This window comes from Anser brachyrhynchus (genome assembly GCF_964034855.1).
Source record: "Anser brachyrhynchus genome assembly, chromosome: 5".
In the NCBI taxonomy this organism is placed as follows: Eukaryota; Metazoa; Chordata; class Aves; order Anseriformes; family Anatidae; genus Anser; species Anser brachyrhynchus.
Window position 1 is genome coordinate 65,904,088 of NC_137699.1, and position 27,526 is coordinate 65,931,613.

Genomic DNA, 27,526 nt, shown 5'->3' on the forward strand with positions numbered 1-27,526 from the left:
TTAACGGCCCCAAAAGCTAAAGAGTAGTGAAGAACGATATTTTGTCATAAAATATTTTCCTGCTGTTTTAATTGTTGTAAAATCAGAATAATTTCTGGCAGGTTTGAAATCCTTTGCACATGGGAGTGCAGGCAGTGGGGCAGTGACAGGGGAGCTGAGAGTATGGCTGGTTTGTGGCTGTCAGCCCACGAGATGTTTAGAGGAGTGCAGTGGCTGGGGCAAATGGGCTGCTCAGGTCTTCAGCTATCTAGTTCTATCATCTAGAGAAACAAAAGTAATGCTGCCATGGTTCAACAGGCATGGGAATGGCACCTGAGGCAGACAAGAAGGAAAATAATAAGACTGCAGCCGAGGATTGGGTCGGCAATCCCACTGTAACCCACCTGGATTACCAGAAGCTTATCCTGAGCAGGTGCACAGTTATCCTTGCATTTGCACAGTTCTGCAGTCCCTTCTGCTTTATCTGCCAGCTCATTTCCATGACTGCCCTTGGAGCTCAATCATGCTGCACGTCTGTGTCAGATGTCATCCACATGAGAGTGTGAAGAGCCTTGTTGAGAGCAGCATCCACAGACAGTGCGGACATGACTACACCTGTGAATAACTGTGGAAAATGGGGCCATTTTTCCTGAGTCCAAGAGTGTTTTGATGCATTTTAAACCCTCAAGAATCCCTTTAAACACCACTGGATCTAAATGAGGTCATTCTTCAAGGCACATCAGGTGAATGGCCTGAGCAGCACTCTGTAAGGACTTTCTCAGAAATTTTGACAAGGCTGTGATTTAGCCCAGCTTTGGAGTAAGGCAGCATAAGCAAAAATGCTTTTCTGAATAGCTGCAGGCAAAATACTTCAGAGTGAACTAGGGATAATACTTTTATAAGACCCAAATTACCAGAAGCATCCTCCTATTCACATAACTCTACTGATTTAGGTCTTGCCACAGGTCCAATGGAAATGTATAGCAAGGACCATCCTTCACCCATGTGGTCCTCCAAAATGGCTTGATTTCCTCAAAAGCTATTTTTCTTTTTGTACCTTACAAAATATCATTCATGAGAAGACATGTTGTGGCTGTGCAACCCCATACTGTCTTGGACAGGATCCTCAAGTGTAGGGTACCCAAGTGACTCCCAGGCCTACAAGATTTATTCTTGCAGTCTTATCAGTGACAAAGGAAAATATCAGGACCTGCATTGACTATATGGGAAAAAAAAAGACTCAAAAATGTTAAGTGAGTAACTGCAACTTAACCTAGGACCTGCTTCTTATTATTCTCCTGTGTTATAGCTAGAGCATTTTGATGTGGTTACAGAACTCATCGTCTCCGGTTATACAGAGTAGGGAAGACAAGCAGCTTTTCTCAATGCCACATCAAATCTCTATGCACTTTAGCAGCAAGCTTGGACACCATACACTCCCATCGTATGAGCACAAGTGTCTATTCACATTAAGGTACACACAGCGTGACGCAACTCCCTGGTGGCACTTACAAGCAAGGACAGCGAGTTCCTTTCCTCTGGAAATAATCTACTCAATACCTTGTCCTCAGTTACGTAATCCAGAAGTACGGATAATATTAGACATAGCAAGCAAGAGAAGACTCACTTGGGAGCTCCCTAGGAGAGAGCACCCGCTCAGCTTCAGCAGGCTGCATCTGCTGGGGGGTGTCTCGTGCACCCCTGTCCCCGAAGCTTAAACCACGGCTTCGGTGAACTCAGCTGAGCTGGCACTTGACATCACATCTCCTGGAGAGTGGCAGAGGTGGCCATTAAATGTCTTAGGAGAAGCGTAAGTTAGTGTATGCCAAACAGATCTGGGAGTGTCTGTATAGCATACCAGGACAACAGCATCCACCCATCCTGCGTGTGTCCACACGACACAATTCTGCACAATGCTGCCATGGACTCTGCGTTCTCCCATGTGCTGTCACTTCAGAAATGAACCACAGACAAAAACGATAGAAAACCTTGAGGAAGCCTTTCTATATTCAATGTCCCTCATGAAGATTTCTATTCTGGGGATAAATGTAATCTAAGCATGGCAGGTAATTCAAAAGAGGGTTTTAGAACATTTAAAATAAATAAATAAGTAATAATGCAGGCAAATGTTCCTTGCAAATGTTAAGGATGTGAGGAATGATAGGTGGAGCTGGGAAAATTTAGGACTAACAGGAGAGCGAGCAACAAAGTAATTCAGTATGATGAGCAGCTGAAAGCCTGGAACAGTTGTAGTGGAAGGGCTGCAACCATAAGAAATGGCTAAGGAGTTGGGACTGGGAAGGAAGAGGAAGGTCTGTGGATCATGTGTTGGGTTTCAGCAATCTTTAGGTGATATCTAAGTCCTTTCACTGTGCCTTTTGTGAGCACTGGGCTCTCTAGGGAGCAGCACTCGTCTAAGCTCGGTGTCTGTGAAGTTACTTGGTATTTAGGTACCTGCAGACCAGGACATACCAAGCCCTCACTGCTGCTTTCTGACCTTTAGTACCTGGAGGATACCCACGGACCCATAGCACACTTCTCTGTTACATGTCCCACCGCAGCCCCAGCAGTGTCCACGTGTGAGGAGGTGCCCGTGCAGGTGCTACGGCCAAGAGGTCTTCTCCAGCCTAAATGCTTCCATGGTTCCCTGGTGTGCTGCCGGTGCGGCAGGGTGCTGAGCGCAGGAAGGTGTCTGCGTGTTCAGGGGAGTCAGAGAGGGCGCCTGCACGTGCCCCTTGTCAGAGTCAGAGAGCAAGGAGCACAGGCTGCCTTCAGCACAAACACGTCTATTTTGGCCAGAAGACAAGGCTCTGTGTGTGGTGTATCAAGCACAACCACTCTGGTTTTCTTTGGAAAGGGCCCGAGGAAGATGATGCTATGCCCTTGGACTTGTCTTGCCCTGAAGAGGGAGCACCCATCATTTTCAAAGTGGTCTTTTTTTTCCCTTTTTTTTTTTTCTTTTTTCCCAGTGTTGCTCCCTCATGTTGCTTCTTTCTTAGGTTACGGGAAAATGAATTACGTATCAGCTTTGGGATAGTGCCTAAATTAAAAATGAAGTCCCTGTTTCATCTTGCTTATATTTACTCAAAAGATTCATGTGTTTCAGCTGTACAAGAACAACATGAAGAGTGCATTGGCTGATCTAGTTCAGGCATACTGCAGTGCTACACAGCTATTTAATTTTGCAGTGAATTCATTAAAGATAATGGAGTTAAGCATGTGCTAGTGAAAGAAGAAGCAGACCCTCATATTCCTAATTTATGCACATCATATATCTTGTAGGGAAACAACAATACTGTGACAACAAATTTTTGAGGCATGCTTATGACAGCAACATAAATAAGAGACTGCCAGTGCCATTTACCTGCTCAGAGATAACACATGCATTACAATGCCTGCCTCATTGCTGCTATTCAAATGCAAAAGATGGCATTTGTAACCTGATCATTATTTTTAATTTCCCTAGCAGACAGAGCTGATGTTCAGTTACATTTTGACATCTCGGTAATAGTATTGTTTTAGTGCTCATGGACTGCTCTCCCATAGCAGCACAGTTCAAGTGTGAGGCGGTAGATATTTATTAAGTTTGTGATAACATCTAGGGACCCAGAGCAAATACAATTTGCACTTCTATGTGGAACCAGTAAGAAAGAAAGGAAAGAAAGAAAGAAAGGAAGAAAGAAAGAAAGAAAGAAAGAAAGAAAGAAAGAAAGAAAGAAAGAAAGAAAGAAAGGAAGAAAGAAAGAAAGAAAGGAAGAAAGAAAGAAAGAAAGAAAGAAAGAAAGAAAGAAAGAAAGAAAGAAAGAAAGAAAGAAAGAAAGAAAGAAAGAAAGAAAGAAAGAAAGAAAGAAAGAAAGAAAGAAAGAAAGAAAGAAAGAAAGAAAGAAAGAAAGAAAGAAAGAAAGAAAGAAAGAAAGAAAGAAAGAAAGAAAGAAAGAAAGAAAGAAAGAAAGAAAGAAAGAAAGAAAGAAAGAAAGAAAGAAAGAAAGAAAGAAAGAAAAGAAAGAAAGAAAGAAAGAAAGAAAGAAAAGAAAAGAAAGAAAGGAAGGAAGGAAGGAAGGAAGGAAGGAAGGAAGGAAGGAAGGAAGGAAGGAAGGAAGGAAGGAAGAAAGGAAGGAAGAAAGAAAGGAAGGAAGAAAGAAAAAACAGTTGTATAGTTGTATTAACATTGTTGGCATTCACTGAAAAGCACATTTTGGCCTGAATGTCATAGTTAGCTCTGCCATTCAGTGCCACAGAGAAATGGGCTCGAACCCAAACTCTTTAGATTTGGTATCTCAGTGGGTTATATTTTTTGTTGGTGGTGGTGGTTTGTGTGTTTTTTTTTTCCATTCATGGAGAGAGGCAATCTGTAGGAAGCAGACCACTGTCCAAATCCCTCAGAAAAAAATGTGAAGTGTTTTGAACACTCTTACTGTTTGGGACTGGTCTTACCTTAAAAAAAAAATATTAATAATAATATTAAAAAAAAAAAAAGCCTCAAGAGTAAGCAAGCACTGGCATGAACCCTTTTCACCAAGGAGAGGTGTGGGTAGTGCCTGTGGAGGCAGTTCAGAGCAGCACGAGGAGCTGTGCAGAACAAACCACTGCAGCTCAGGTTCCGTCTGGCTAGCAGCAAGTCACGGGCACCTACGGCACGTGTTAGGAGCTCTCCTTAGTCAGAGTTTTGGCGTTTGAGGTTACCGGTGTCTCAGGACTGACCCTCTTGTCAGATGTCCTCCCGTCTGCACTCCCACGGCTTTTGCTGCCCTCGCCTCCCTGAAGAACCTCGGTCCTACAAAACCAGGGCAGCTGCTCCCAGCTCCTGAGGAGCACAGCCAGGCCTCGCAGCTCAAGGACGCAGTGGTCAGAAGTCTCTACTATGCAAGTTAAGTTATTAATCATAAGAAATGCTGAATTTCCTGGCATTGTGCATGGTTGCTTGACTCTTACATTGCTTTAGTGACCATAGGCCTGCTCAGAAAAAAGACCTGAGCAGTGTCCCTGCACTCGTGCGTGTCCCCAGCCATGTGTCAGAGGGAAAGGAGCATCCTGCTTCGGTGCGGCGATCGCTGTGACATCCCGGCCAGACGTCTCGCTCCATAATTCATTCAGCTAAGCCATGACTTCTCTCTGAACTGCTGTGTAATTATTACAAGTGTATCCAGATAGAGACTGTAAAATTGAACATCTCCAGGAAAGATGTAATACTTGTAATTTGGTCTCACATTAAAACAGGCTCCTTGGTTGTTCCATCCCCTCGCTGTGGCTCCCAGCCCTAGCGGCTGGCAGCTGCGGGCGATGCTCCCCTGCCTGCTCCCCTCCATGCCCCTGCCGCCCACTGAGGGCTGGCTCCGCCCGTCAGGTAACACACACCAATGGAGACATCATTTCTTGGTTTTGCTAGCACCTCTTCCCAGGTGAGGGCAATTAATTTTTAAGTGCATTTGATGTGGAAAACTCTTTGTGAACAGGCTTTGAATATCTGCAGAATAAACAAGCAGTGTTTTTTGGCTCTGCTTTAGGGTGCTGTGGTAATGTGTTTTTAATTGATGGCTGTTCTGGCAACGCAGAGAGCTGGTGATTTTCCGGGGTCGGGGAGCACAGTTTGTAAAGGTCAGCAGTCACCGGGCAATGTACTCAGTCCCCTTGTCACAGCTGGGGCCACGTTTTGCAGCAAGAACATTCGCTTTCCCTCCTTGTCCTTACTAACGCACGATAGATTTTGGCCCAGCTGCAGAGCTCGTGCTCTCCTGCTGTTGCAGGAGAGATGCTCGGAGCACCTGCCCCGCTGCTGCCAGTGCCTGCAGCTGCCTCCCTTCGGCATCGGCGCCGCCCGCCCCCTGCAGCCCTGCTCGCCAGGGCGCAGACCAGCACCCTTCGCTCCTCAGAGGCCCCGCAGCCAGAGGGGCTGAAGCCCAGGAGCAGGAGTGCACCAAATGCATTTCATGTAGACGGGCAGGGATCTCTGACACGATGAAATAAGTGGCTGCACCTCCGGGTTTGGGATGCTTCTTTTGGTGATGAGCTCTGCTCTGCTAGAAATGTGGCAAAATATAGAAGGGTTTTGGCTTGCCTGATGCCGCTAGTTGCTGCACCTGTGGATTGGTTTGTCTGCCTGGGTAGATGCCACAGATAGTGTCCACGTGTGCGCGGGAGGTGCTGAGCCCAGCCGGAGGGCACCGCGGGCACTGCTGCACCGAGCTCTCTGCACGAGCTCCTCCGGGACCTGGGCAGGGGGCAGTGGCTGCGAGGGGCAGGGGCACCCCGGGGCCACCCCCTGCACCCCGTGCCTGGTGGTTGCAGCACCCCAGCAGGAGGATGCACGGCACCGGGGTGCGTCAGTCCCTGCTGCTCCTCTGCTTCTTTTCAGACAGCAAAGGCACATTTATCTGCAGCAACTCTAGTCTGAGAAGATATCTGGTTTTGGTTTCTGGCCAAGCTAAGCCACTGAAACTGTGATGAATTTATTATGTAAAGTAACTTTGACTTTTTTCGTCTTTTGTATTCAGATGCTTCTATCAGGAATACATAGGAGAAACCAGACTTGAAAATCCAACAGGAGCTGCGAGGGACAGAGCTCAGATCTCAGGAGATATTTTGGTGCTCCACGTACAGAGCCAGAAGTGAAGGCAGTCCCTAGGAGAACACGCTCACTAACCTGCTTAGAAATTCATGTCTGACAGAAAACTCATTAGAAAACAAAGCTGCCACCTGTGTGTCCTTTTTCAGAAATGTTACACTTCTTACAATGATATTTCATCTTGGTAGCTCATATACTGGCAGCCAAGGAGTACCCAGTCCAGAGCTTAGCGTGTTGCACAGCTATTTTATAATGTATATCCCCATTTTTCCACAGATTAAGACACTAGACTATTTCTAAAGATGAAGAAAGGATTTGTGAGGAGAGAAAGGAAAAGAAATGGCAATGTGCCGCTTTAATGCAGCCCAACATCACCAACAGTTATTTGTTGGCTTCCATGCCCGGAATAGCAATGAGGGTGGCAGGGAAGGCTTCGGCAGCTCCGGGGCTGCAGAGCGCGGCGCGCAGGGCTGGGCCAGCCACACGAGCCCCCGCACCGCATACGGGAGTTTAGTGTGTTCATTGGATTTCAGTCGTGTGCATTTAACAGGCAAGTACCTAAAGAGCCTTGAGGCTCAGCAGGGTTTCTGTTTTGATGTAAAGTCTGCACATATATACTGGGGAAGATCCTTTTCAGTGCACAACACCCTGCCTTGCTGCAGAGTTGCCCTGCAGGTACCAGCACCAGCCTCCTTCACAGCCAGAAGACATTCCGTATGGGTATCTGCATTACAATAGATCCTCTAAGATGCAGATTTAAATGAGAAACTGAGAATTGAATCCACAGTCATTTCAGCAGTGCCATGCACCCAGGTTTCCATCTGTTGCAGCCCCACTCGCAGCACATTCCCAGCACCCCAGCAGCACACCCCGAGCGTGCCCAGCACCCGTGTGGGGCCGGGGACACCCGCAGCACGCTCACGCCCTCCCGTGCTGACTGTGGATGAGACAAGGCCGAGAGCAGCGATTCCCCTGGCTCCTGGCACAGGGGTGTGCAGGGCAGGGCCGGGTGAGGATCTCGGCTGTGGGACCCTCACCAGGGAGGGGGCAGCCTCCCCGGGACCTCAGTGGGGCCAATGAGACAGGATCTGCTTTATGAGGCACAAGGACCTGCAGCTTCCCCAGTGGGCTTTTCACCATGCCGGGTCGCGGTAGCTCCTGACAACCACCCAGAGCCCCTCGCCTGCCCATCAGGGACACCCTCAGCAGGCCGTCAGCCCCCCTTGGTTGCCCGTAGTGCCAATGTAGCAAGAGAACCCCTTTCTGTTCAGCTCTTTGCAGTGCTGTGGAACGGTGACAGACCGGTGCTGTGGCCCTGCTTGGCAGCGTGAGGCTGAGGAAGTGCCAGCACCGTGAGCTGACGTCCCTGCCACACCAGCGCGAGGGCACTGTGCCATGCCGCGGGCACCTGGGTGGCCTCGGCAGCCTGCCGGCGTCGCTCCCCCGTGTCTGTCCTGGTGGCGTCCCTGATGCTCTGCTGGGAGTGTCACAGGCACGGGGCACGCTCCTGGCCTCTTGAAAATAGTTGGGCAAATGCACTTTTCCCCTTTGAACAGAGCACAACTGCAGTAAGATGGAAAACAATTTGGAAAGTGATGACTGTGTACAGGCAAAGGTTGCTGCCAGCCAGCTGGAGAGGAACGGAGGAGGAGTACAGGCTTTGGGGAAGAGGAAGGGAGAGACCAGGTGTGCTCTGCTTACCTCCGCACGTACAGAGAAAAGGAGAATGTGTTCAGCTGCTGCGTTTAAGATGCTGTGGTCAAAACAGGTGGCTTTGTTCCTAAAGTGGGTTTCTTGCCTTGGGCTGAGGGGAACATAATGTGTGTATACATGTGCTGCTAGGAGGGCTTGAGCAGACGCACCAGAGAAGCGCATTCACTCAGAAATAACTGCCTGGAGGTGAAGGTATGGGCTGTGCGCCTGTTACCAGTGGTTCCTCCCCCCCGCCCAGGGCTGCGGAGAGGAGAATTCCTTCTGTCGAAGCGGTTTTATCTTCAGAAAAGTGCAGCCAGAAAAAGGAACATTTTCTTTAAATGGGTCCCTGCGCTTTTTCCTTTTCCATCACATGTTGCTGGCCCTGGTTTTAGATCTGAAATGAGCCAGCCTAATTGGTCATTTATCCCTTTAGCTTTTTATTTTCCTCCTGAGAAGACTGCATAAACTGTTTGCTGTTCTATAAGAAATTGCTTAAGTGGGTGACGGCGGCTGGAGCCGTTCCTGCGGCTCGGCTGCCAGTTGCTCCGTGCTCACTTCAGCACTGCTGAGATGAGGCACGAGAAGGCCGTGCGGATGCTGTCACACCGTGTCCGCACGTGGTGCCCAGCCTCCTGCACGCCGCACGTCTGGCAAATCACCGAGGCAGGCCGCACACCCGGGCACCCAGAGCCAGGCCACCGCACGTGTCCTTGTGGGCAGCGCGCAGGGGACCAGGCTGCAGGGGGGTCCTGGCGGCCTCCTCTGGCCTCCCAGACCGTTTCGGGGTTGCTCACCAACACAGAATAAATGCATACCCCATTTCCAAGTCTAAGTCATAAAAATAATAACAACGTGCACCAGAAAGTCAAAGAAGGCCATGCACAGAGATCTGCTAGTCAGGGAGAAGCACATACGTGTCTTTTGGAGTGCCAACCTCATCATTGCCATGAAAACGGGTTTTAGACAACTTGAAGTATGGCAGTTCTATCTGTGCTTATGTCATATAATCTTTCAGGTTAGAGAATCATGTTTTTTATAACTTGTTCCAAACTTTTCTGCTCACCAGAAAGTGGCATTAACCACAGTCAGGATTAAGCAGTCTATTTACTTTAATGACTGAGCTTTAGAATCCCACAAATAAATTTTGTCATCTGATTTTGCTCCACCACAGGCATTTTATTCTACAGAAGAAACGGCAAATTGTTCTACGTGGAAATTCAGCAGTCCCATAATCTGTAACTCTCCATTCACCTTCAGTTAAGAATGAAGAGAAAGGCAATAAGAAATAACTTGAATATTCCAACTTTAAAAAGAAAAATCTTGAGGGGAAAACAAACAAACAAACAAACAAAAGAAAACAAACAAACAAACAACCAGGAAAGTGGTCCTTAATGATACCCTCCAGACACACAAACACTTGCAGTAGCTGCGACTGCTGTGAACCTGTAGCCCTGCTCAACCCCAAACCTACACAAGGCTGGAAAAGGTTCCCACAACAAGGCTTGGGCATTTATCCTGTGTGCAGGAACTACCAAGGAATTATCCTTGCCTTGCCTTGCCGTGTGTGTATGATGATTTTCCCTAGGCTTTCTGGGGTTTATACCATTCCTATATCCTTGGGAACATTCCTGATGCAAGTGTGCCTTAAAATGTTTACTACCGAAATGAATAGGTCTTTTATATTGACTGTTACTTTTATCTTTCTTTGCAGACAACCTCTCTAGGAAATCCTGGCATCTTCAGGAACATGATTTTACATCCTTTTACCCAGCATAAAAATAGCAGAAGTAACATTTAGATGCAAACAAATTTGGAAAAGTCTTTCTCTTTTTTCCTTTCTCCAGACCAAACTCCACGTAGTAACGTTCTGTGCTGTATTTTCCCCCCCACAGAGGTACCTCAAGGACATGAGTGCAAGAGCAGGAAGCAGCACCAGCGGCTCAGCACCGCAGGGGAGCCGCCTGGCCCAGCTCCCCTGCCTCGGGGCAGGACCCACCACCCCCAGCCATGCGGGAGGCCTTCCCCCGAGCTCAGGGCCATGCCCCGGCAGTGGGCTCCCTCCCCTCCTGCAGCACGGGGCTGTGCCGGGCAGACCCCGCTGGGTGCACCGGGTGCGGGCTGGGGCACGTTCCCATATCTTCTTTGTGAACTTGTGCCTGAGTTCCGACCTCCCGCTTCTACAAACCACACTTCCAGAGCAACTGTTGAGGAGAACCTCGTGAATAGCTGCGTTGTCCTGCAGGGCTGGGGCTGGGCACCTCAGGGCACCCGCGGTGCTGCGTGCGGAGACCTCCAGCAGGAGCTTGGGGAGAGGTGTGCTGAAAGCCAAGCGGGCAGCAGTGCCGGGGGGACTGGTTCTCCTTCGGTCCTAATCTTCCCTTGGTTTCAATGAAAGTTCAATTGCTTAAATAGGATTTCCCTTGCCTAAGCGGTCTTATGGGTGATCTAGGAAAGGCTGCTGTGGCAAGACGAGGGGTTGGACCTTTATTCTGCTCCTCTGCACAAGGAACAAAGGAGCTCATGCCATTGCTCCAAGATGATTTAGTTCTTTGCACTTCAACATTTCCTGCTGTAACTCTGCAGTATGGCCCACAGCTGTCTGTTGTTTTGGCACAGAAAATATACCTCTTCCTAACTTCCCACGAGGTAAACACTGATTTGTTTTCTTTATAATTAGAAATATTTTTCCTTATTGCAGCATTCTTCTTTATAATGCAGCTGAATGTTTTAGCTAGAGGAAAAGGTCACTTTTTGGTAAAATCAAGACTATCATTAATATAGAAAAGCAAAAATAAAAAGAAAACGACCTATAGACTTATTCCATATAGATACATTAACATAAGTGCACTGGAAGAGGCATGAAGAAACTTAAATGTTGTTCTGAAACGACAATTAATATACGTAATAGTATTTACTGCATTTGGATGATTCTTTTGGGAATCTATTTTCTTAGTTAAGAGCAGAAGAGCCATGGCACATACGATTATTCCAAAAAAAGACCTACATTTTAAAGTAGGCAAGATGAGGAATTTAAAAAAAAAATACAAAACAAAACATGCAGTTAGAAAGTTTCTGAACTTGAAATGTCTTTTTGAAGAAGAGTTGCTCTGAATCACAAAAAAAAAAAAGTTGCAAACTATCTTTTTGTCTAAAACTGCAGGATTATTTTTCTTCATGATTTTGGTAATCTCCATATTTTGGAAGGAACATTAAAGTCCTAAAGAAAATTTAGTTTTGTTAAAAAATCAACGTTGTCAGAAGCAGTTGGCAGAAAATATGTGAACAGCTCTGTAAATAACTGCCCCTAACCCCCCGTGTCCCCCCGACACAGCGCAGGTGGGCGGTTTGGGTTAATGGTCTCTGTGCAGAGCTGGTCCCCTCCAGCCAGGACACGCGGCAGGGCAGGGTGGCGTATCGCGGAGATGTCTGGCAAAGGCTTCACAGGCGTCGTACAGTCATGACTGATGAGCAATGAAATGATTTCACGCTGTAGTTGTGACTGTGACTACATCCGACTGTTAATTATTTGTTACCTGCCACTGCGTGTTCATCACATTGTCATTATACAATGGCTTGTAGTAAAAAAAGATCAGGAAACTCCATGTATTCAGAGAAACCTCCATGGAGAATCTTTTTAGAGAGACCTTTATTAGTATTGATTGTACGCGTCAGCACTCTGTGAAGCTCCTCAAAGGAAGTATCCAGACAGAAGCCATTCATCAGAGGCAGGGGCAGCTGAAAAGCAGAGCTTCTCATAGGTAGGACACTCGATGAACAAAACTGAGATTATTGCCTCAAGATGATGAAAGATGCTGGCCACATGATGAATCTGCTGGCTACAGTAAGTAGGTATCCTCGTGTTAATCTTATTTTTTTTTTTTCATCCCTTTTCATGAAAATGTGCAACAGGGAATCATAATGTGAAGGCTGGTGTAGTTTCCCTAATTTCAGCTACTGACGGCTCTTTACATCCTCCACACAACAGGTCTAATGCATTTTTGCATTGAACTGAATTTGAGAAATTGGATCTCATAGGTGCATTTCTTATTAATGATGATGTAGTCCCCGGACACTGAGAATCCATATATCTCCCATCTCTGCATGTTCATCTTATTTTAAAAGCAGAGGATCGTTAGGTCCACAGTTAAACACTATGGGTAAATACTAAGATGCATATAGCACACAAATATTTATATATAAACATATGTTCAAATCTATACAATAAATCTCTCTCTCTCTCTCTCTCTCTTTCTTTCTTTCTCTCTCTTTCCTTCCTTCCTTCCTTCCTTCCTTCCTTCCTTCCTTCCTTCCTTCCTTCCTTCCTTCCTTCCTCTCCTACAGTACCCTCCAGAAATCCTGAATACAGTTTGCTTGTGTGTGACTTGATTGATTATAAATGTGAGTTGCTCAGCCTTGCTGATGTGTACAACTGCAGACTGAAAGCCATAAGTATCAATACTCTGCCTGGGCGTCACAGATGCCTGGACTTAATTTGCCAGCCATGTGCTGAACCCCGCAGCTTGCATTTTACTAATAACCGCCTTGTAGAAGCACCAGCGTTAACTTGCTTGTACTTGTTAGAAACACGGTCCTGGAATGTTCTGCAGTGTCAGGGACTCGTTAAGTCCTTAATTGTATTCTGTTCTGGTTTGCTTTGCAGATCATGGTTTATCCCGACATGTGAATATGAGCATTGCACCATCAAAACCCTGAGCACAGAGTATTTACATTTGCAAATACTCTCTAGATATCCACCCAGGATGAATGACTTGGGCATGGTGGTTTGAGTCCCACTTCTGAATGATCTACAGCATCATCAACAGACCAGCGTGAGCATCCCTGCTGGCACCAGACAAGCCAGTGTCATCCCGCCAAAAGCACAGTATTTCTGCCCCACTGGATCTTTGGGTGTGCAGCCACCACCATCACCCTACCCGTTGTGTAGCTGGAACATGTGATACTGCTCCATGCATTGGTGGCCTTATAAATTACTTTCAAGTTTTTGGCACAATCTGAAAAGTGCTGGGCATATTGTGGAAAACTAAGCAACTCAGAAGAAATGGAAATGAATAGAAATATTTAGCACAAACACAGAAATTTTGTGAAGTTCTCATGAAGAAGATTTTTGACATTTAGGATGCGGTAATTCAGCCCTGAAAAGGAAATATTTTATTCGATCACAACAAAGATTGAAGTCAACTCCTCCAAATATCTTGCGAGATGCAGTCTTCCTTCTCCATTTGCTTTTCAGGTGTGTTTGATCTATCCCTGACTGAGTGCACCCTGGGCACCCGCCCCACGCAGAGCCCCGGGAGGATGCCCTGGCAGATTTGGCAAGGTTTGGGCAATGGTGGTGGGAGATGAACAGGACAGGGCACGAGCTGGCAGCGGTGAAGGGCAGGAGCAGCAATGCCATGTTTGTGAACCATGGGGGTGTCTGGGACAGAGCCTTTGCAAACCGATGTCTGTAGCCCCATATGCTTTGCTCCTTCTGCCTGGATTTACAGTTTCAAATGCATGAATAGCATTTGAACAACCAGCTATTGCCTGCAGTACCACTCCCTGTTTTCATGTTGACAAAGACATGCCCATATAGCTCTGCTTCCCAAGTGTCTGAGAAATCTTTGTCCCTTTAATTTTTCCCCCTGTTGGTTTGAAAGATAGCCTTTTGTTCATGTTGTATTAATGTGGCAATAAAATGCAAAATATTGTTAAAATCTCTATCCTTTTGCTTGCATGCCAAACTAATGTCTGATAAATATTTATGGTAGGTGTTTGCTACATTATCCTTTTTAAGTAACAGGGACAGATAAGGTCACATTTCCAGGGGCAGCAGAATTATATGGTCTGATTGAAGCCCCAGAAAGATAAGCAGTCAGCATTAGCAGAGGGAAATAAAACTGAAGACCATGAATTTGGATTAATGAAAAGAGTAATGAATGATAAAAGTTCTGTTGGGCAGAAATATCAGTGACTGCAACTGCCATTATTTGCAGCATTTAATTTTACATTTCAGTAAATAGAGTGATAGTTCTCAGTGCTAGGCATCGTTAGAAAACTGAATAATTGCAATGCTACTACATTCTGTATCTGCTGGAGATCACTTTATAAATGAAAATTAACTATATCCAGCATTGTTTTTCTGCTTGAAAATATTTACCATCCACAAAGACAGTTGTCCATTAAAACCTACGGACCCAGTTGTCCCACTAAAACCTATGAAAAATATTAATGGATTTCCATTTTTTCTTTCAAACTGCCATACACCTCTTTTGTTATAGCCAGATAAAAATTATTTGCAGGTTTTTATTCTTTTACTTTTAATCAGATTTATTTTAATACTCTTCCAAATATTTTATTCTCAGGATTTAGTAGGAGGTTTCTTGCAGAACTAGTTTTCTAATGATACATGTTTCTATACATGTATCATGTTTCTTTTTTCTTTTTGATACATGTTTCTACATGTTTTTTTACTTTTACCCACCAACATTTTCTTGAGTTTGAGCAGGTAAGGCATAGAGAGCAGTTCCCTTTGTGGTATGAAAAGTAGCACAGATAATAACAATGTTGTGCACCAATTCAGTACTAATGAATTTTTCCTTTCTGCAAACTCTTGGAGAGATCAAGGTCACTCCCTGCACAGCATTCGCTGCAATTGCAGTCTGCAAGTTTTGTCACATTGCTGTTGTGGAACCTCAGCACCACTGAATGCTGCATGACACATGGCAGCTTACTGGTGAGTGCTGTCTGCTCTCTCAGCCTCTCCAAATGGGAGAGCCATTTGCCATAAAGTATCTGGTTAGTACAGGGAATCTTGTTTTCATTGAATGCTCTGACTCCAATAAACACTTAGCACTTGGTCATCACAGAGGGGACAGTTGATCCAGAGAAATGCAATAAGTACAAAAGAGTACAAAAGAAAGAGAGAAGCTACTCCCTTACAACAGAAAACTCAGTCAGGAAAAAAAAAATAAACCAACAAAAAAGATCATTTGTTTCTAAGGAGCAACTCCTGCTCAGCTGTGAAGCAAAGCTGTGCAGAGCTTTAGCAAAAGAGACATCGAGGCCGCCCATCCTTCAGCTCCTCCAACACAAGAAAAACAAATGGCTCTGCGTGGCACAATGAGGCATCGCGTGTCCGCCTGCCTGCTCGTGGCAGCCCATAAATATCCTCTGCTGCAGCTCTGCAGCCTGTCACGGGCAGGAGGAGAGCTCCTCCCCGAGCACTCTGCCTGCGAGGGAAAAGCCGCTTCTGTGTCCTCCTCCTGTGCCCACAGCAGCACCCACGACCACTCACGTTGGCAGAGGAGCAGCAAGGTGTCCGTAGGGGTGGAGCGCAAAAGAAGCAGAACCAACTGATTTTTCCATCTGCGCCCCGCGGGTTTTTCTTCAGGTGGGAACGGGACACTTTCTTCAGAGAAAAAGAGCTGTGCTGAGAAGGGTGAGATTTATTGCTGAAATATCAAGTATTACCTTGTGGCAAAGTCACAGTTGTTGTGAGGCAGGTTGAATTTCCACCAGCATTTATATCAAACAAACAAACAAACAAACAAACAAGCCTCTGTTGCTCCTTCAGTGGTATTTCAACTTTTGTGGAAGTTGGCTTTCTTTCCATGGAGATATCTGTGAAATGGTTACTGTTAGTTCATCCTCAGCCTCCCATCTCAGAGATGGGCTTTCTGCAAGGACCAGCAATTTCAAATTAAAAAAAAAAAAAAAAAAAAAAAAAAGTGCTCCACTTCAAAATGCTCAGGGTGAAAAAAAGTATTCCAAAGAGTACACACAAAGCTATTTGACAAAAACACTCGACGGTGACATTTTAGCGATCAAAAGACAGAAGAGTCACAATTTTTGCTAAGACGTCCTCACCCGCCCCCAGGTGAGAGCCTGTCCACGCGGGCAGCCAACGCTGGCTGCTGCGGAGGGAGCGTTTGCAGCGGAGCTTTCCATCTCCCCGCTGCGGCTGCACCCAGCGCTTCGGCAGCTCCTGCAGGGAGCCCTGCGGTGAGCAGTGCGCCTGCCTGGGTCTTCTCCAGGACTGCAGCCCTGGCCCCAGGCCTTGCTGGCTGTGGTTACGCTCTGCAGGTGAAGGGCAGAGCAGCAACATCCCCCAAGGGAAGCTTCTCTGGCACTTTGTGATAACACCAGGAGGGGAGACCCGCCGAATTTATCAGCACATCAGCAGAAGATTATGGCGCTTCAGGCCTCACTGGGCTTACCTAGTGACACGAGACACTTAAATATCGATCACCTCTGCGCCTGCTGGCAGTGCGTTTTGGGGACTGCAACGCTGCAGCAGCGCTCAGCCCAGGGGCCAAGCTGGGGCTGTGATCGGCCCCCGGCTGCAGCTCCGGGGCTTCCCTCTGCACCCCGGGAACCCTGAGCAGGGACGGGGACAGGGACAGGGACCTGCCCCATCCCCTCTGGCCAGCTGAGCTAACGTGCCGGGCCCGCTGCCCGTCTAGGGACTGCAGCACCCCTCCTCATGTCTTAGTGACCATAATTACCAACATTAAGATGGAAAACAAAGGCTGACTATAAGAAGTCCCCAAAACAGCAAGAGTTTTCACTAGACACAGCGTTTGTGTCTACGTTCTCAGATGCCGAATTCTCCCCTGAAGTTCAAGCCGGGGCTCAGTCCACCTGCCAGCAACTGCAGCAGGAAACACGCGGCTCCACAGATGTGCAGCTATTGTTTGGAGCAGCAACTCTCAAAGAAGCACCATAAACACACCACAGAACAATGATGCTTAGGAAATACCTACCTTTTTATGCTTAGCATTTTATTTTTCAAATGCCTCCATTAGTAATCTGAAATGCATTATTTCTGTTAAATTTCACACTAAGAAGTTCATCTCCTAAAACGCACATGGAAATGAGAGACACGAACACTGCAGTGGTAGGAAAGTGCTATTTGAACTTCTAAACTATTATCCAAGGAAATTGTTTGCAGGAGCACTGCCCCCTGTATCTTCTGTAAATTATTTCAAATTCAGCAGCTCTAGGGCACATCCAAAATAAACACTGGAAAGGAAAAAAGAAGAAACAACTCAGTAATCTGCCTTCCAAAAGGAGAAAAACTGTTGCAAAGTTCTTTCCAGCCTGCATGAAAATATTTCACATCGCTCCTCTGACTCATCAGAAACACTGGCAGAAATTTTTCCAATAGAATCCAATTTAACCTCTCAGAAAATACTGTTTCATCAATAAAGCGTCTGCTGCAAATATGCCAATATAGACAAAGCTGTTCAGGTAAAAATATGTGAAATGGTATTTTTATAAAAAAGGGATGATGCAACATTTAATTTTTAAACAAATTTATAAATACTATACAGAATCACAATAGCTACAATCTAAAAAAATACCAAAAATAGGTTTGATAGGTATGATTCTTTTGAGCAATGAAATACCATGGGCGTCTCCAGCCCAGGTAATGATCTGTTTGGCTTTGAAAAAAAAAAAAAAATAAATAAAATAAAAATCCTGTAACTTGAACTGGACTCTTGCAGTCAGAAATGCCAATTCATCCTCTGGTTTAGGGTGAAGGTTTCTCCACATTCCAGTGCCCCAGGATCCGGGGATGGCAGCTGTGGGATCAGCTTCCTCCAGTTCCCTCTGGGCAGCAGGAGCACTGCAGGATTCGTGTTTGCCATAACACAGCCACCAACAACTTGTCACACTGTGAAGTAGATCAGATGAAGCCTACAAAAGGGTTCAGCAACATCTGTGAGAGACAAAATTAAAAACAAAGAAATAAAGGCAATTCATAGCTGAAATGGTGGTGTGACGTGGGTCTGTGCTTCTCACAAGGGCCTCTTGATTTACTAACGTCGTTTCATCTTTCTTTGAAGTGGTTTCCCCGCGCAGCTAACATCAAAGACATAAATCTCCTTTTCCTTTATTTCTTAAGGGGTCAAAGAAGTAGATGACTAACAGTTGTCAATAGCACCAATTTATTCCCTAAATCCCCTATGATATCAAAGGGGATAGCTCTGGTTTCAGCACAGATGAGACCACTTCGGCTCTCCTGGGGTCAGGGTGCTTGGGGTGGCAACACAGCCACAGCAGCACTGTGCAGTCCTGCAGCCAGGTGTGGATCTTAACTATGTGAAGGCTTTATAACAAATCTGAAATGAAGGAAATCAACAGTTTTCCCTTTTTTTCTCTCTTTTGGCAGACGTTCAGACTGAAGTTCTCACATCCAGCTAAAGGTTGTGATTTGCTTGTGGGTCCAAACAGAGCAACCCGCCTGTGTGCCCTGGCAGTGCCAAGCACAGCAGCGGCCGCCCCGGGCTGCCCTGCAGCACCGCGCTCCTGCCCCGGGCAGGTGTCCCCGTGCCGTGCCCGTCTTCAGTGCTGCCCTGCGCGGGGACGTGCCGACACGGGCGTCACAGCCAGAGTGCGAGCTGACATCCGAGCTTCACAAAGCAGTTGTGGGATCTCACGCCTGGGAACGGACTTGCTGGAGGCATCGCCCCAGTGGATGCCTGCCGGGTGCCGAGATTTTTATATGCAAGGGGTCCAAGGATGTCAGAACAGAAGCTCTTGGGTGCCAGACGTGTTTGTAATTTCAGCCTTTCTTTATGACATAAGGGGAACACAGATAAATATATATATAATATAGGGAAAAAAAAAAAAACAACAGGGAAATGCAGACTTTTGCGCAAAAGCACTGAGTTTCTGGAACTTTCAAAATCCCTGCATGACTTATCCAGTACCTCACAGGGAGCCCTCACACGAATGCGAACTGCATGTGAGCAGGGAGCTGCCATCCCAGGTGCTGCTCTTCGACCTCCATGCTCAGCAGAAGACAGACCCCTTATTTACTGTTCTCAAGGTCCCCATTTCTTCTTGAAAACTTCCTTTTCTTCTATGTATATAGTTTGTTCTTCTGGGATTTAACCCTAATTTGATATAATATGGCTCGTTTACATCACCGGGTGTTATTACAATGTAAGCAAACAGGATTTCCATTTAGTGCACAGAAAATTATATTTCAGATACATGCAGAAATGATACTTGCTCCTCTGATCTGTACCTTGATCGATTCAGTGCTATCTTACAGTGTATCTCTAACTAATTTAGGCAGCATGAAGATACGGCCATACGCTTCTTACATGTAACCTTCCTTGTAAAAAGTGATAGTGCTACTTGTATAAGCCTCTGTAGCCGTTACGGATCACCGGATAGCACAACCTTTGGAAGAAAAGTTCTCACAGAGCAGCTTGTCTGAGGCACATCAGAAGCAGCGTAGCCCAGATAACTCGTGGTTTGAGTATTTAGGCTGAAAGATAGATTTCCTTGCTACAAATTGTAAGATTTTTTCTATCACATTTCTTGGACTTCTTTTTATTTTCTAGCTGCTCCTGTGAGTGAGAAGAGCACTGGATGCAGGCTTACTCACCGCGCAAGTCTTGCAGTTAAAGGGTTGCAGCAGCCCACCCGCTGTCAGTATGCGGTGTAACCTGCAGTGCTGTGCCCGAGGCGCCCATGCAGCCACCACCCCCCAGCCAACAGGGAGGAGCGGGCGCTCTGGAGCTCAGTTCATCTGGCCTAACTTAAGCACTTCCAGCTGCATAGGACTCGTGCACCGCTCTCATTGCCCGCTGACTTTCAAGGGAGTCGAAGAGTGCTGAACACAGGGCGAGCTGGTGTGTTATTCCCCAAGTCCGACTCTGCCCCTCCAGGCTGGAGGCTGGAGAGGTAACAGTGCGCTGGTTATACAGCTTAGAGGTTAAGCAGCACACCTTTAAAAACTAGTAATACCTTAATCGGTTAATAAACACAACACAGCAAGTAATGTTACTGTACAACTGTATTGCTGCCAGTGACACTATTACAGGTCTATTGCTTACCGTTAGTGCTGCTGTTGGTACAGGACTATACTACTGTTTTTCTTGCAGTTCCTTTTCCTTTTCCTTTCCTCCCACACTTAGTAGCAAGGTACAAGGCTGCCCTTCCTGGCAGCTCTGCCCTTCTCACTCCACACGGGCACAGCAGGGCTGTGGGCACGGCGGACACTCCGTCGGGGTGTCCGGACTCCCTCCCACATCCCGCGGGCCATCTCACCACCTGCAGGCACCCCCACTCCTTCCATAAGAACTCATGTTTGTTCTCCATGCAATTTCATCCCTACTGCCTATTTTATCCTTCCTTGAACTCACCTTTTTGCCAGCCCTGCCACTCCTTTTCTTCACCCAGATTCCACCCAAGTAAACAACCTGCTGCTGGTTACTTCTTCCTCATCATCCATGCTCCGTTACGCCTGTACTCAAGCCCCGTGATCACGGGGCAGTTTCAGCCCCATCGTGCCAGCATGGTTCTCTAGGAAAGGTGCTCATCAGGCTGACCCTATGCCATGTGCTGCTTATATTTCATTTTAGCTGTGTGATTTTTGGACAGAATTATCTTACTTTAGCCTGCATACTTGTACGGCCTCCTAGTTAAGCAGAAGCAGTGGCATGCCGGAGCAACGGCACAACCTTGCCCCTGCTCGCACCACCCTGCCCTGGTTTCAGCCCGGCTGCCCGCGAGGCTCCCCAGAACCCACCCCGTGCCTCTCCATTAGCAACAGGGCTGGGTCCTAACGGAGCAGCAGGGAAAGAAGTACTGCTGGCATTTTGGGGAGTCCTGCTCTATGGGATGTGTGCTTGCCAGTACCTCACACACTGCCGCATGCTTTCACAGACAGAAAGTCTTATCAAGAAAGACACAAGCGAACGGTACTCAGAAGGAAATAAAAACTTGTTAGGCAGTTTAATATACTGACTGCTGTTCCTACCTGCCACTGCCAGCACTACTCTGCTATGTGGGCACAGTAAAAAAAAAACACTTCAGCATAGAAAATCAATGGAAAAAAATGCAAAACATTTCTTAACACAGGTGGCTGCTTTAGATTATTTATCACAACAAGATTTCAGAGGGTCTCCTGGGGACCCACCATCCTCAGATACTCACAAACCAGTATTAATTCCAAACATTATTAAGACACATTTAAAGCCCTTATTAAATGCAATCAAGTCTGATTTAGAAAGACTGGGAAGGTAAACAAAATTAAAATTAACACACTGCCTGGAATATAAATTCTTTTTCATCCAGCATTTGAGAGTCATATTGGGAGAAAATTAATAACCTTAAGCAGTATTTTTTGTGGCCCACTGAGAAAAGAAAAGGTTTGGTTACCCTTGTTAAAAACTCTACCGATTCTTTGGAAGAGGGATCCTGAATCCTAAGTATGAGTTTAATAACACGATGTTTCTTCCCTGGGATGCTAGAGCACACAGAGCACTTACACAGAAAGTTTTAGTGTGAGTTTAACCGAACATCAGCCACCGGATAAGGAGAAGAAAGGAGAGATGGGAAAAGCTGAAACTTACCTCATTGTCTTCCCTCAGCCATATTCACCCCACACACTCCCAGCCCGCACTCCCCAGGCAGTGCTGGGCGAAGGATGGGCACGTGCGTGTGGAAGGAACGTCTGAGGAGGCTTTCGGGGGAGGTTGGGTGCGGAGCCAGGACACGAGCAGAGGCCTTCGCCTCAGCCTGCCCTGCCCGTAGCCCAAAGGGCAGGCTGAGAGGCAGTGCGGCACGAGGACTGCCGCCCGGGGCTGCTCACGGGGTGAGTTCAGGTAGTCCTGAAGCGGGTGAGGACGCAGCCCGGGCTGCTGGGACGAGCGCCATGTGCATGCAGCCCTGCTCGCCCTGCCCAGCACCGAGCAGGGGCCTGGCAGCACGGCGGCGCGGGGCCTGCCTACAGCGCGGCTCCTGCCCACAGTGCGGCTCCTGCCCACCATGCCCATACCCGTGGCACCCTGTGCGGGCTGCCCGGCCCTGCGGGAGCTGGATCACCCCCGCCCAGCGAGCGGGAGCGAGGCCAGCGGCTCTCCGGGCATCCACAGCCCGTGGACGGGCCCGAGTAACGAGGTTACCAGCAAGCATTCCTGAGCCACACGGTCTGCATTATTGTTGTTTTAATTTTCTTGTTTATAAAATAGGCACGAGTTGGCAGATGGCAGTGAAAGCAAACAAATCTATTTCCACTGGAAAACAAGTTAATTTCTTAGCTTTTTAATTTTTTGTGAAGTTATTTTCTTGAGAGCTGTTAGATACAAAGCAGTAATCCCTCCTTAATCCATCATAATGCCATTTGTTGAAAGTCCTGTTTTCACTGCTAATTGGGTTGCTGGAGCTAGACCTCGACGCTTTCCATCAGTCTGACTTCCGAGGGAGCACAAGTGCGGGGTTAATCTGCCCAAGCCGCTTTTACGCCCGCTGCGGCCGCCCCCTCCCCGGGCAGGTTCTGGGGCAGCCCCACAGCCTCGGGGCCCAGCTGCCCCAGAGGCCGCAGCCCTTGGCCATGCGGGGACAGAGTCAGAGCACACACCCGATGCGGAGGTTGCGTTTACTGAAAATATAATGCCTTCTGAGCTCTCGTGTTTACTGTATTGAGCACAAAGTTTCCCAGTGATGTGATTAATTTTTATAAGAGAACAAACAAACAAAAAAAAAATCAGCAGTTGTAATGTCTGTGGGAAGGGAAGGGAAGGGAAGGGAAGGGAAGGGAAGGGAAGGGAAGGGAAGGGAAGGGAAGGGAAGGGAAGGGAAGGGAAGGGAAGGGAAGGGAAGGGAAGGGAAGGGAAGGGAAGGGAAGGGAAGGGAAGGGAAGGGAAGGGAAGGGAAGGGAAGGGAAGGGAAGGGAAGGGAAGGGAAGGGAAGGGAAGGGAAGGGAAGGGAAGGGAAGGGAAGGGAAGGGAAGGGAAGGGAAGGGAAGGGAAGGGAAGGGAAGGGAAGGGAAGGGAAGGGAAGGGAAGGGAAGGGAAGGGAAGGATTTATTCAAGGTCGGAAGCACGGATTTGATTTTTGGCTTCCCAAAATCATCTCACAGTTTGAGAATTTGGTCATATTCTGGAAGACTGAAAAAGGGATAACATAAATCAGTATTTTCACAACAGAAGATCAATCCCCTTTCTCATTCTATGGGAAAATAGCATTTTATTACTCTTAGTTTTATAGTAACACTATTGGATAGCCACAGTGCGCATCAGTCCCAAAATGAGAGAAAGCTAGTTCAATATCTGTGCAAGCTGAGGCACACTCTGCAGTCTGTGTTCTTTTTGGTATTTTAAAGTAGAATGACTAGGAGCAAAAGGAATTTATCACATGGAATTTGCAGATGCTCCTGGCTCAATGCATTATTCATCAGGGTAGCACGTGCTGCTTCGGAGTGTAGGTGTCAGAGGACTTTTCAGCCTGCATTATCTCAGGCACAAAATCATATCAGTGCATTCATACCTATTCAGACTGAGGCTGCTCATGTGGAGGCAGTGCAGAAAGGGCGATGAAGCTTGCACTGACCTCCACCTGCTCACACGCATTCAGTGTGGAACCAGTCTAAGCAGTCATGTTACTGACTTCATTGCCAATTGTTCCTCAGTGATGTATTTCTTCATCAGCATTGTTCAAAGTCATATTGATTCTTTTTTGATATTTTTTCACAACGACTGAATGCTGAGCAGAGGATACAGAGGATGAGTGAAGGTGCCTTGCCTGGAGGAAATGTCAGTCAGTTGCTGCTGGCCAGGGCCTTGAGAACAGCTCTGCAGTGAGGAGCCCTGATGTTATCCTGGGCTCTTCAAAGAAAAGCACTGCCCCACCCATGCTGCAGATACAGGGCAATGGCTATGAATGTATTCATTAGTCTTCTACATGTAGATAGCTGCCTGCCAGGTAGTTGAGAAGAAATTTTGCTCCAGATTGGTCAGGCCTTGCAACATCAACATTTCACTGTCTTTTGGAGTGGTCTTTCTATAATACGGTCTCAGCGTCGCACTTCACAGTGGTAGATTATAGGCATGATGAAATAACAGTATTTGCAGAGGTCTAGGCACAGGCAATGCCTTTTAGACACACTAGCATGGTTTCAGAAATCAGACAAGTTTTCTTAGAAATGGTCTTGCATGTCCTGATGTAGCTCTTGCAAGCTAGATAGCATTTGATAATGACCCTGGCAGGCTGTACACCACTGGTAGCGCGAACACCAATTGCAGTGATGGGTGTGTTCCCCTTGAAGAAGGATGTCTGGCCCCACAGGTCCCCTCCAGACCAGTGCTGAAGAAAGCAGAACATCAGAATATGTAAAATAAATAAAAGTCTCACCTAAAGAGATTCATCTGTGTCTGTCCTGCAGAGATCTCTGTCCAAGGAGAAAGACGTGTAAGAAATGACTTAATAAGGAAGGGCATTCAGGATGTGTTTGCAGCTCTTCAACTAGGGATGAATTAATCATAGAATCGTAGAATCACAGAATCATAGAATGGCTCGGGTTGGAAAGGACCATGAAGATCATCTAGTTCCAACCCCAGAATGAGATTTGCATTTCACAGTGAAACACTACTTTAAACTGGAAAACTGAATTTTAGAGTTTTCTTATCATACATTGCTAACTTCTTGGAAGTAAAAGTAACCAAAATTGACTGAGCCTGGAAGCTCCACTCGTGAAGAAGCACTCAGTCTGTAGGAGCAGACTGCTGCAGATCGGAAAGAAAAGGCGTGGACATGGGTGTCTGCTCCTCAAGACCAGGGAGGCAGCCCCTGCTGCTGTGCCTTAGGCAGAGCCCTGAGGAAACCTGCAAACCTCCTCTGAGGTGGAGAGCTGCTTTCAGATCCCCCGGACCTGAGCCAGCGGTTCTGCTTACAGCCCAGGGTTTTTGTCTCCCCATTTCAGAACAAACCGTGCCCTCCGGCCGTGGGAGGGCTGTCGCGCTGTGTCTCTTGGCTGGCCCCGCAGCAGCTGGGCACGTCGGAGGCTCCAGGTGCCAGCCTCCATCAGGACGTGCCGGGAGGCGGTGACAGGGCTGCAGCCGGGGGTGCAAGCAGCAGCCAGCGGTGGGCACGCTTTCCAATCGGTGCATCGCTGTCGCTGCCAGCTCTTTCTTACAGCTTTGGTTCATGCGTTTGACCAAAATGTGGGCTGGGAGCAGTGCTATTTTCTACTACGTGTTTTTCTGTAATGCCACTTTTTAAAAGTTATCATATGCCCTTGATCATGATTGAAAGATTGTATTGTATTTCCCCTTTTGCAAGTGTAAAACTCAAGCAAAACAGAAATAACACACTAACTGTACATTCAGAAAGTGTTCAGATTCTCACCCATTGCAAACATGTTCATTTTCTTTAGCTTTATACTAATTTATAGTGCATGGTTACAGTATGAAGACTCTGTGGTGTACTTTAGTATCTTCTGAACATTGTCACATGCTTGTTTTGGATATAGAATGTAGTGACTTCTCAAAAAATAAAAATAAAATAAATAAAAATAAAAATAAAAAAATAAATAAATGATTGAAATTGTTCTAATGTGTTCTCTATTTTTGCACAACACGTCTTCACGTTCTCTAACTACAGCTCTCAAACCATCTTATTTCCTATTTTACATACGCTGGTTCTCCTTTGTTCTCTGTTACTTTTGTTGTTCTTCCTACACACCCAGTGCCTGCGGGCACTCCTGCAGCATGAGCAGAGCCTCCCCAGCCGGGACACGCACCGCGACCGGGCTGCTGCTGGTGGGCACCTGAGCTCCTGGTGAGGCCAGAAGGATGGGCAGAAGGAGGGCAGGGGGCAGGGGATTCTTGGTCTTCCTGGATGGAGAATGCAAGGCCAGGATCAGCATCTTGCCTACAGCTCCTTAGGATGCTGTTTCAGCCCCTCCCTGGGCTCTATTTTTATCGGTATTCCTGTGCTCCCCTCTGCTTCTGGAGAAAGTCTTTGCATCAACAGGAAAAAGAAAGAAGTAACTGAGACCATTTGTGTCTTTGCCATCTCTCACAATTTAAGATACAGTACTGAAGAACTGAAGCCAAAGCTTAACTTTTGTTGTGGAAACAATCCCCCGTGACCAAATGTGTTTATAGAGAGAATAATCAACTTTTCTTACTGTAAAGACAGCAAAAGAGTCACTTCTGAGCCATTCAACAATGCCATTTTTCCCAGCATCCACATGCATCCTTTGAAAAATAAGATGGAAATAAATTGAAATAAAAAGCCTTAGTGTAATAATGTCCATTACACCAGATTTTGCTTTCTGAAAGCAAAAGCAAAATGGCAAGCACAGTTCTGAGGCTGCTGAGGCCTTCTGAGATTTTAGAAAGAAGTGTTTCAATCTTTTTTTTTCAAATGATTTTTTTATTTCATTTTAAAATTTTGTATAATATTTTTAAGCAAAAAGTTATTTTTAATGACAAATCACATATTTGTGATATTTGCCCCAGTAAAATTCTACAGGTTCTATTACCAGTTGAAATGAAGGTGAACTGGAAATGTATGGATTAGATGGGTAGTAGAATTCTCATTTTTAGTGTTTATATTTCTAACAAACCGCAGAGCTAGTCAAAGCTATATCCTTTACAGTGATTATTTATTCTATCAAGTTATAACCTTTCTTCTTTTTTATTCACTTGAACCAATACATATATGTGACAAAAATAATGCAAAATAGAGGTTTTATTATCCAAAGAAGGAAAAACTTTTCTCTTTCCACTGACTGGGGACACACACACACACACACACACACACACTCCCTTTTTTTCACAACATATGTCAAGAAAAAAGTGAATACAATTTCTTTCAATTTTTCACACCCGTTTCTAAGCAAAGATGACTTAGCTCTTTATTGCTTCTTTTAATTCAAGGACCACTTTCTGCAGACCAGCTCCTGGGTTTCACTGATTTTCAATTATTAGGTTTGAAATATTTCTTGTTATCTGAAGAAGTCAGTGGTGAGTTGTTGAGTTTTGCTTAAAAATTTATATCACTATATAGCTTGTGTTTCTTTCTGTTTTACGTCCAGTTCCATCTGCTTTGCTGGAAGTGTTTCTTGCTTGCTCTTTCTTTTCTCTCTCTTTTTTTTTTTTTTTCTCCCTTTCTCTCCTTGTTTTCTGTCTCTCTGGCATTCTTTCTCTATCTTTTATTTCATTTTCTTCCCTTTTCCTCTCTGTCCATCCTTTGTCTCCTCAAGCTGTTAAAGGAAGACCTGGCTCCCCAGCAGCCAGCGCCTTCCTGCCCGTCCAGCCCAGCCCCAGCTCCCTGCTCCCAGTGGGGGCAAAGTCCCAGCCTCGCTCACCTTACAAAAACAACACAAAGCCTCGGATTCCTTCTGTTTTAACTAAGGCTGTATTTGTTTTAAAGTTTCTCTTTCTCTTTTTTTTTTTTTTGTATCTATTTCACATATTTAGGTTCACAATCACTTGGAAAGCTTAATAGCATGTATGAATCACCTTGTTTTCATGAGGCCCC